Source organism: Arachis ipaensis, chromosome B07, assembly GCF_000816755.2.
Source record: "Arachis ipaensis cultivar K30076 chromosome B07, Araip1.1, whole genome shotgun sequence".
In the NCBI taxonomy this organism is placed as follows: domain Eukaryota; kingdom Viridiplantae; phylum Streptophyta; class Magnoliopsida; order Fabales; family Fabaceae; genus Arachis; species Arachis ipaensis.
This window is the reverse complement of record NC_029791.2, coordinates 29426302-29436105: the sequence shown is the minus strand read 5'-3', so window position 1 is coordinate 29436105 and position 9804 is coordinate 29426302.

Below are 9804 nucleotides of genomic sequence, written 5' to 3'. Positions count from 1 at the left end.
AGGGACATATTCTGGCAACGCTTATCAAATTAAAGATATCGAGTCAGGAAAGGTGATTAGCTCAATTAATGGAAAATATTTAAAACGTTTCTATTGTTGGCAAACATAGAAAATTCAGCATGCATAAAGTTTAAAGGAGACAAAAGTTATCACAAAATAAAAGGAAAAGTTTAAGGCGCCAATAATTTAGCCAGAATAGAGCGCAGTTTTGTCCTTTTGTTTTCTAGAGTTGTGAGCATCCCAATTTGTTTAGATTTATCAGTTTGGATCTCCTCAAGCTGTTGTTCGACTTTCTCTCGCTCAGTGTCAATCGAGACAAGTTGTTGGATAAGGAGGTGTTGTTCTTGCTGAGCCGCAACCAAAGGTCTAGCCAAGGTGGTCCAATTTTGGCGAAGAGTGGTAAGTTGTTCTTGAATTAGAGCCAATTCCGCTTCAAGCCTTGCTTCTTCTTGGTCATGAAAGGCTTGGACAGAAATAGCACGGGCAATCTTTAAATCAAACTCATCACGAGCAGCTTTGATTGATTGAGCAGTTGCTTGGTAATTTTTAATTTTGGATACGGTTGTGGCTTCTCGATTTTTAATTTCTTGGAATTGAAAATGGAATGCGACACTTTCTTCGATGAGTTGTTTGAATCCTTGAATTAAGTCAAAATTGGGAATGTTGGTTGGAAGTTTAAAGGAGGAGCTTAAAAGAGAGGTTAAAAGTTGATTAAGAATTGGGTCATTAACCCATGAGGCAGGAGGATGATCCAAGAGCTTGATGAGCGATCGAAGTTGTTCCCGAGTATCAAGATCCAATTCGATTGGAGGTCTTGTGTAAACCGGACTTGGGATGACTGGAATAGGTATTGGTACTTTGGTTCCCTGGATGATTTTATTCAAAATAGAAGTTAAGTCATCCAAGGTAGCACTCGATGGAGTCGTCAGGATAATTGATGTGCTTGGTTTTGGTCTCGGAGGAGTCTGAAGTTGTGCTAAATCTGAAGGTGTTAGTTGCAATTCTGGTGGAGTTTCTGAAACCTTGGAGTTGGAAAATCTGAATTGGTAGTGTCAGCAGCCTTGGAAGCAGAATCAGAGTCAGGAACTATTAGATTCTTTTTGGAAAGAATAACCTGATGGTCTGATGAAGTCGATTCAATCCTTTGAGTTTCTGCTGGAGAATATTGCAAAGTATTGGTTGTTAGATCCACTATTTGGGTTGTGTGAGAAGAAAGTGGAAAAGTGGCTGGAATTACTCTGGGTCCTGAAAATTGAATCGAGTTGTGTGACGTTGACTGTTCTTGACCGTGTTGCTGTGGCAAAATTAATGGGTTAAGTTTTTCAGCAGAAGTGACTGAGTGAGTGACGTGGGCAGGCTAAAACAAAAAGGTACACATTTTTGAATTTGAATTTTACATTAAAATAGGTAAAGTTTGTATTGACGATCGTGTTACCTGAGAAGTTTTGGTCCTGCGGATCAATTGGGGGCTAGAATCAGAATCGGCTACATCTTCTGATTGGGAAGAGACAGCAGGAGTGTCTTTGTTGGCCGGTTCAATTTCCTTAGAACTCTCAGTTGATGAAAGCAGTATCAACTGATAAGAAATCCAGAATTAAGTGTGATTTAAAAGACAAAAGTTGAAATATGTTTTAAATAGAAAAAGGAATTATAAAGTTACCTTTCGAGAAGTTTTAGTGGGAGTTTTCCTGCTTTTCGCTAGTGGTGGTCGAGCAGTTTCGGCTTTCCTTTTCTGAGTTCTTTTTGGAGAACTCTCAGCAATAGGGGCAGTTTGGATTGCAGTTTGTTGAATGTCTTCTAAGGTATGAGTGTACCTAGCATAATAGGCAGCCCACCATTCAACACATGATTTGGTAATATAAGAACTGCGTTCATACTCCATGAAACTGAAATGATCCCTGCGCTGTTGATTCATGGCAAGGCAAGAATCGAAGTCTTCTTGGGTAGTCAGAAGGAAGTGACAGAAAGGGTCATCATTTCGAGGCTGAGGTTTGGGAATGGCTTGTGAAAATTCTAATTGTCTGGCGGACAGGTGAGGAGCATTCAAAGCTATTTTGAATTTTTCTTTTTTCTGTAAAGATAATCCTGTGTGGGATTATTTGAACAGCTAATAGGTGTGCCCAACTTCGTTTGGCAAGTTCACTTCCTTCGTATGATTTTGGAAAGAGCAAACGGTCTAACCAGGCAGGGCCTCGATTGCGGCATAAAAAAGGAGTGAAATTCAGTTGTTCATTCTCAAAATTTTTACAAGAAGGAAAAAGGGTGAAAACAGCCCAAAACTTATCCTCATCTGATGGTGCATTTGGAAAATTGGGTTTGTACGCAGATAATCGAAACCCTTCAATATACTGCTTGTCAGTATGACCACTCTCGGGTTTGGTCATGAAATTCTCAAAGATGGCGTTGAGCCATAATTGAAGAAGCCATAGAGGGCCTCCTGCACTTATTAATTTGTTATCTCGTAGGTCACAAACAAATTGGCCAAGTTCCTCGAAGATGTGCCCCAAAGGAAGCTTAGCCAGGTTTAAAATTTTACCTTCGTGGAGAAGTATGGCCAAAGAGAGGTAAAGTTTTGACATTTGGACGCTACGAGAACAAAATAGAATTGCATTTAACCACTAGAACAGGAAAGCTACATGTTCATTATCGGTGATTCTGATACCTTCTCTACCCATGTTGTGGGCAATGAACTCACTGTAAGAGCTGATCAGAATGACGTTGTATTGACATTCAGGTTGCATTTCAGAAGTATAATCTGGTAAATTGATGGGAAGTCCAGTGATTGCGGCAACGTCGAGAAGAGACATTCCAATCATTCCACAAGGAAGGTGGAAATTATTGGTGGTTCTATTCCAAAAGCATGTAACAGCCCTGATCATCCAAGGATGTGTAGTTAGAGAAAAATGAGAGAGTCTCAGCAGTTTGTGAATCCCTAGAGCTCCCCAACTAGCACTTTTGGTAGGTTCGAGACGTCGGTACCAAGCTGTAAAGTCATATCCTCGTGGGTTGATTTTTGGGTTGTTCCTGAACATCTTTTGGTTGATAAAATGGGAAATGTTGAAAGATTGGTTTATTAGCAAATCTTCCCCTTCAACACTGGGGAAAGAAAGAGACTTCCTGTTCACCTTTTCCAGAGACTCAATTGGTCCGAGGAAGCAATGTGTGTCAGTTCCGATTGTGAAAGGAATTAAAATCCTATTATCACTAGATTGAATGTGAGGATCATCAATGATTTCATCATCGATCTGATTGAGAATGCGAAGAGCTGGTGGAGGTGGTGGTGTTGATGTATGGCCTTTACCTTTGTCAGAGGAAGGGATTTGTGAGGAAGAGCCAGCCATTCTCATATTAGAAAGTTTTGCGAAGAGATTCAAGGTTGTAAAGAAAGTTTGGAGAATGATGGAATTCAGGAAAATTGACTAAAGGTAAGAACGGTGGATTTAAAGTGTTATTGTAACCGTTACTGTAGAGAAATTGCAAAAAGAGGTAACTTCTTGAGGAAGATGGAATGGTGGAGAGAGAGGGCGTGACTCTTGGGAGACATATCGAGTGGACTGGTGATAATGGAAGGCTTAAATGACAATTATGCGTTTTTGGATTAAGTGCTTTGCTTTTCGATAATAGTATCAAAGAAAACCACATTAATCCAAGGGGGCAATTTGTTGATCAAAAAATTATTTTCGATCAGAAAGAGTTAAATCGAAACATATCAAGTATGGGTTTTCGAGGAAATGTGCTTAGGAGGCTAAGTTTGGGAGTAGCTGAAACGGAAATCGTTTCCAATTGCTTTGTCAAAATCGAAGAAGCTGAGTCGAGAGGGAGATTCGATTTGAAGGAGGACTTTCGGAAATCTAGTCAAGTGGTCAAAGAAGTGAGAATGTTAGTGGATAATTAATCACATGGGGAATATCTATAATCGTGTAGCGGGAACAGTTATTAAGGGCGGTTGTGTTTCAAAATTGTAATTTATTTTAATTATAATTTAATTGTAATTAATGTGATTTAATTTACCGTTATGTAAGGTTAGCTTATAAATACTAGGAAATTTCAGTAAAAGGGGGTTGGAATTTTTACTCAGAAAAACACTCAAGCACACTCACATCTCAGGGAATTCCTGAGTCTGCGATCGAGTAATTTTTTCTATAGGTTCCCTCCACCTTCCTTATTATTTCAATTTATTCTCTTGTAAATTTAACATTTCAATTAATTTTATCTATTAAGTGTTCTTTATTTTATCGTTCAATTTACCTTTCTGTGTTTAAATTTTACATGTGGGAGTCCTTCGCTTCAAACGAAGGCAATTTATTGTTTTCCTTTAATTTCTTTTAATTTCTTTTAAAAAATTGTTGATTTAGTTTGCACAACTCTAATTTTTAAATTTTATTTGTCAATTCATAAATTTATTTTATTTTAATTTTCAAATTTAGTCTAATCGAAGACACTTTGATGCACTTATAGAAAACTGGTACTCGCACAGATGAGTAGGTTTTGCTCCTTATTTGAAACTCGCAAAATATGTTTTAATATAATCTAACTCTACTTTTTTTACTCTACACTACCACTCCTCTAATATCAAATTCTATCACCACTCAAACTCCACAATTATCCAAATCCTTTCTCACTACGACTCTCATCACGGTCTCTTTCTCTAATATCATAGCAAAGACAGCAGAAATAAAATGACAGCAGTAGCGATTTGGATGTAATAATTCTGGCGACCTCCAGCAACATCGGCGACAAGATATACGCATCATCGCTACCCTTGTCTTAAGATCTGTGTTTGCCATCGTTGCTGCTCCATCAACGAGGGCCATAAACGCTCTTTGCCTTCCTTTCACAAGCACGCATGAGGTCCTGCCTAGTGGTAACACTCTTGATTTCCTTGAGCTCTACTTTGATGAACTAATCCTTGGTCTTCATGTTGGCTTTTACAAGAGCGTCATGGACTCTGATTGGGACCATCTCCGACGATAGCCTCCGCCCCAGCGTCTCAACCTTGAAGCATTGCTCACGGAATTTTGAAGCTGGGGACTGAGGGATTCGAAGATTGGGCAATACGTCGTTATCGTGGTCTTTTTTTTTTAATATTTGTTGCTTCATTCTCTAATTCTGTATCTCCATAACATGACTTATTATTGTATTGTATATTTGTGATTGTTGAATTTGAAAACTTCACTTTTGCTGTTGGGATTTGAATTTGTATTTGCAGTTCTGTTGGTTATGTTGCTGAATCTGTAATAATATAGTTCTGTGATGAGCGGATAATTATACGCTTTTTGGCATTATTTTTAGTATGTTTTTAGTAGAATCTAGTTACTTTTAGGGATGTTTTCATTAGTTTTTATGTTAAATTCACATTTCTGGACTTTACTATGAGTTTGTGTATTTTTCTGTGATTTCAGGTATTTTCTGACTGAAATTGAGGGACTTGAGCAAAAATCAGATTCAGAGGTTGAAGAAGGACTGCTAATGCTGTTGGATTCTGACCTCCCTGCACTCAAAGTGAATTTTCTGGAGCTACAGAACTCAAAATGGCACGCTTCCAATTACGTTGGAAAGTAGACATCCAGGGCTTTCCAGCAATATATAATAGTCTATACTTTGGCCAAGTTTAGATGACGTAAAAGGGCGTTGAACGCCAGTTCTACGCTGCTATCTGGAACTAAAGCCAGAAACACGTCACAAACCAGAGTTGAACGCCAGAAATACGTTACAACCTGGTGTTCAACTCCAGAAAGAGCCTCTGTACATGTAACATTCAAGCTCAGCCCAAGCACACACCAAGTGGGCCCCGGAAGTGGATTTATGCATCAATTACTTACTTCTGTAAACCCTAGTAGCTAGTTTATTATAAATAGAACTTTTTACTATTGTATTTGACATCTTTGGATTATATTTTGATCTATTGATCACGTTTGGGGGCTGGCCATTCGGCCATGCTTACCCTCTCTTCACTTATGTATTTTCAAACGGTAGAGTTTCTACACTCCATAGATTAAGGTGTGGAGCTCTGCTGTTCCTTAAAGATTAATGCAAAGTACTACTGTTTTCTATTCAATTCAAATTATTCCGCTTCTAAGATATTCATTCACACTTCAACCTGAATGTGATGAACGTGACAATCATCATCATTCCCCATGAACGCAACGGTGATGCCCTTGCATAAGGCCAGCCATGGAAAGGAGTAGGATTGATTGGATGAAGGCAGCAGGAAAGCAGAGATTCAGAGGAACGAAAGCATCTCTACACGCTTATCTGAAATTCTCATCAATGAATTACATAAGTGTTTCTATCCTTATTTTCTGTCTAATTAGTATTATTTTCGAAAACTCCATAATCAATTATTATCCGCCTGACTGATATTTACAAGGTGACCATAGCTTGCTTCATACCAACAATCTCCGTGGGATCGACCCTTACTCACGTAAGGTTTATTACTTGGACGACCCAGTGCACTTGCTGGTTAGTTGTATCGAAGTTGTGACAAATTATGAATTGAGATTAGAGCACCAAGTTTTTGGAGCCATTACCAGAGATCATTTCGTGCACCATTCTGCTGAGACATTGTTGTTTGAATTTGAATGTAAAATTGTGAATTTGAATGCTCCTCTTCAAAATGAATATTCCAGCAATAATGAATAACTTCTCTTTTTAGTCATTCTCTCACTCTCTCTATTTCGGTTTTCTGGTTGGGGATGAGAGTGGTGGTGAGAAAGGATTTGAGTGGGAGTGGATGGTGTGGAGTAAAAAAGAGAAGTTAGAGTTACGTTATATTAAAAGATGTTAGAGTATAATTAGGATAAATTAAAATCAGTTAGTATCATTTATATTTATATAGTATATATGTGTATTTATTGTAGGATGTTGTGCCTTTATTTCTTTGATTCTTCTAGAACTTATATACCCTTGTACATTATACCTTTCGATTCACACTCAATAATACACAATCACTTTCTTCAGATTACTCTCTTATTTCTAACTTAGTATCAGAGCTTAGGTTGTTTTTTTTCCAATGACAATTGGTTCCTAGCTCGTGTGTTTTGTCTCCTCCAGCAGTTCTTTGTCCTTGTTTTTTGATTCTTTCTGATGCCCTGGTTTGTCATCGCTGTTACCATCACCTTCATCTCGTTGTCATGATTTCAACGCCTCCAGAATCATCACCAGACTCTGCTGTACGTGCCGCCTAAAGTCCCCTGTTTGTTTGAGGTTCTCCTCCCTCCAGATACCTCCAGCGCCATTGGATTAACATCCAGGATCAACGGCTCCACATTGCGCCACGTGTCACGCCAGACACCTCCACGGATCCGCTATTCGACTCGCGCCTCTACCGACCCGACCCGCTTCATGACCCGTGTGCCACTTCCTCGCCGTGTTATCACATCTAACGTGGCAGACTGTGGGACCTCCCCAAAGTTTTTTGATGAGCTCTTTCTGATTCTTCCTTCCGTTTTCTCATTTTTTGCCCTGAATTTGCAGTTTTCTCTCCTCTCTTTAATCTCTATATCTACTATTGTAGAAAAATTAGATGTTTTTATAGTCACAGAAAGAAATGGTAAATTTTGTCGAAACTGTAACCATTCTGAGCACCTCTTTTCAGACTATCCTTCTATTGAATGTCGTAAATGCCAACACAAAGGCCACATTAGCTACGATTGTCCATAATTGTTTTGTCATTATTGCAAGCTCTCGGCACATTTGATTACTACCTGTCCTACTCGCCCACCACGTCTTGATCAACTCAAGTATCATTCTCGTCCCAACTTCTCCAAGAATGTGTTTGCTTCTACTGTTGCTGCTACTACTGAATCTACCAACTCTGCTCCTCTCAACCTGTCTCTCTATCTGATATTGTGTCGCTTCTTAAGCATCTTATCTCCCCTTCTGGTAATACTCATGCTGCTTTTTCGATTCCTCCAGGTAATTTTAAATGGTATTTTGATTTCGGTTACTTTCATCACATGTCTTCTTTGCGTCATCTTTTCTCGTCTTTGTCTACGACTACAAATTCACCTTTTGTCAATACTGCTGATGGTTCCCTCTTGCACGCAACACACAAGGGTTCTATTCCCAATCAACTCTTAATCTCTCTGATACTTATTATATTTCAAAATTGAACTTTAATCTTAGTTCTATTGGTCATCTTGTTGGTCTCGGTTTTGATGTCAAATTTTCTATTTCTAGTTGTACAGGATCGTCGAACAGGACAAATCATCAGGAATGGACGTAAGGTTGGAAGGTTGTTTGAACTAGAGAATCTTCATATTCCTCCTATGTCAAATCTTTGTTCTGCTTCTTCTCCATCTACCCTTCACTTGTGGCATCACCGTCTTACCCATAGATCCTTAGAAAAATTGCGTCCTATTGTGTTTCAAGGTGTTTTAGGTCAGATTAATCATGAGTCTTTTGATTGTATTTCTTGTCAAACTGCCAAACAACCTGCTTTATATTTTCACAATAATTCGTCTCTTTCTTTCTCTCCTTTTGATCTTATCCACTCTGATGTTTTGGATCCTTCTCTCACCCCTTCTATTGGTTCTGTTGCTAAATCTGTAATAATATGGTTCTGTTGAGGCATTGTTGTTTGAATTTGAATATAAAATTGTGAATATGAAAGCTCCTCTTCAAAATGAATTTTTCAACAATGATGAGTAACTTCTCTTTTTAGTCATTCTCTCATTCTCTTTATTTTGGCTTTCTCTTTTGCTCTTCCTCCCTTGCTCGATGGTGGTGGTAAAGAGAAGGATTTGAGGATGGTGATGACGACAGTGATGGTGGTGGTTGGGAATGAGAGTGGTGGTGAGGAAGGATTTGGGTGGGAATGGGTGGTGTGGAGTAAAAAAAGAAGTTAGAGTTAGGTTATATTAAAAGATATTTTGGAGATTTCAAATAATTATTTAGGATTCAGGTAGTTTTGTTAGCAAAAGTCTATTTTTCATAGGTGGAAATGGTAATTTTGTTTATTCATGGGTAAATTTGTCAGCATTCTGAACTTTTATGGGTAGAAATGATAATTTACTCTATTGTTATTATTAGAGTAAATAGCCATTTCTGACCATAAACGATTTAGACACTGATAAAACTAACCATGAAAAATTAAAATTGTATCTATAAAAGATGAATTTTATTTGACAAAAATATCCCATCATTAATTTTATTAATTTTGTTAAAAAATAAATTAAAATACTTAGATTACCTCTATCCTATTATCTTTAACACTTCAACTTTTTTCTTATTTCTTTGACTCCATCATTATTAGTCACCTAAAAGAAAAAAAATCACATCTCTCTAGTAATTTTTATTTTTTCAAACTTTCAATCCAACTCAACTCTTAATAAAACCACCATAACCCAGTTTTTCAATTTTTTTTTGCCACAGGTTAAACCCCAACAGATCTAGATCTAAAATCCATTCTAAATCTATCTTCTACCCTTTTCCATTGCATTGCTTTCTTAAAACATTACAGATACCATGAAAGGTATCATAAATGACTCATATACTTTCTGAAAAGCAAACTACTTCTATATCCCATATAATCCTTTATCCCATAATTACTTGCCTCTATTTTTCTGTCAAGACAAAAGATGCCGAAAAGCTTCAATTCCTTCCCCACATCTGGTCGAGCAAGGATTGGAAAAATCACAGTGTTTTGTTCGAACCACTGCCACACCAACATTGAAGAGGCTGTAAAGCTTTAGTAGCGGCTTCACACATATACAGAGAGAGAAAGAGAGAGAAGGGAAAGAACTAAGAAGGAAAACGATTAAAGAAAAAAGGGGGAAGAAGGCATCGCCGATGAAAGGCTGC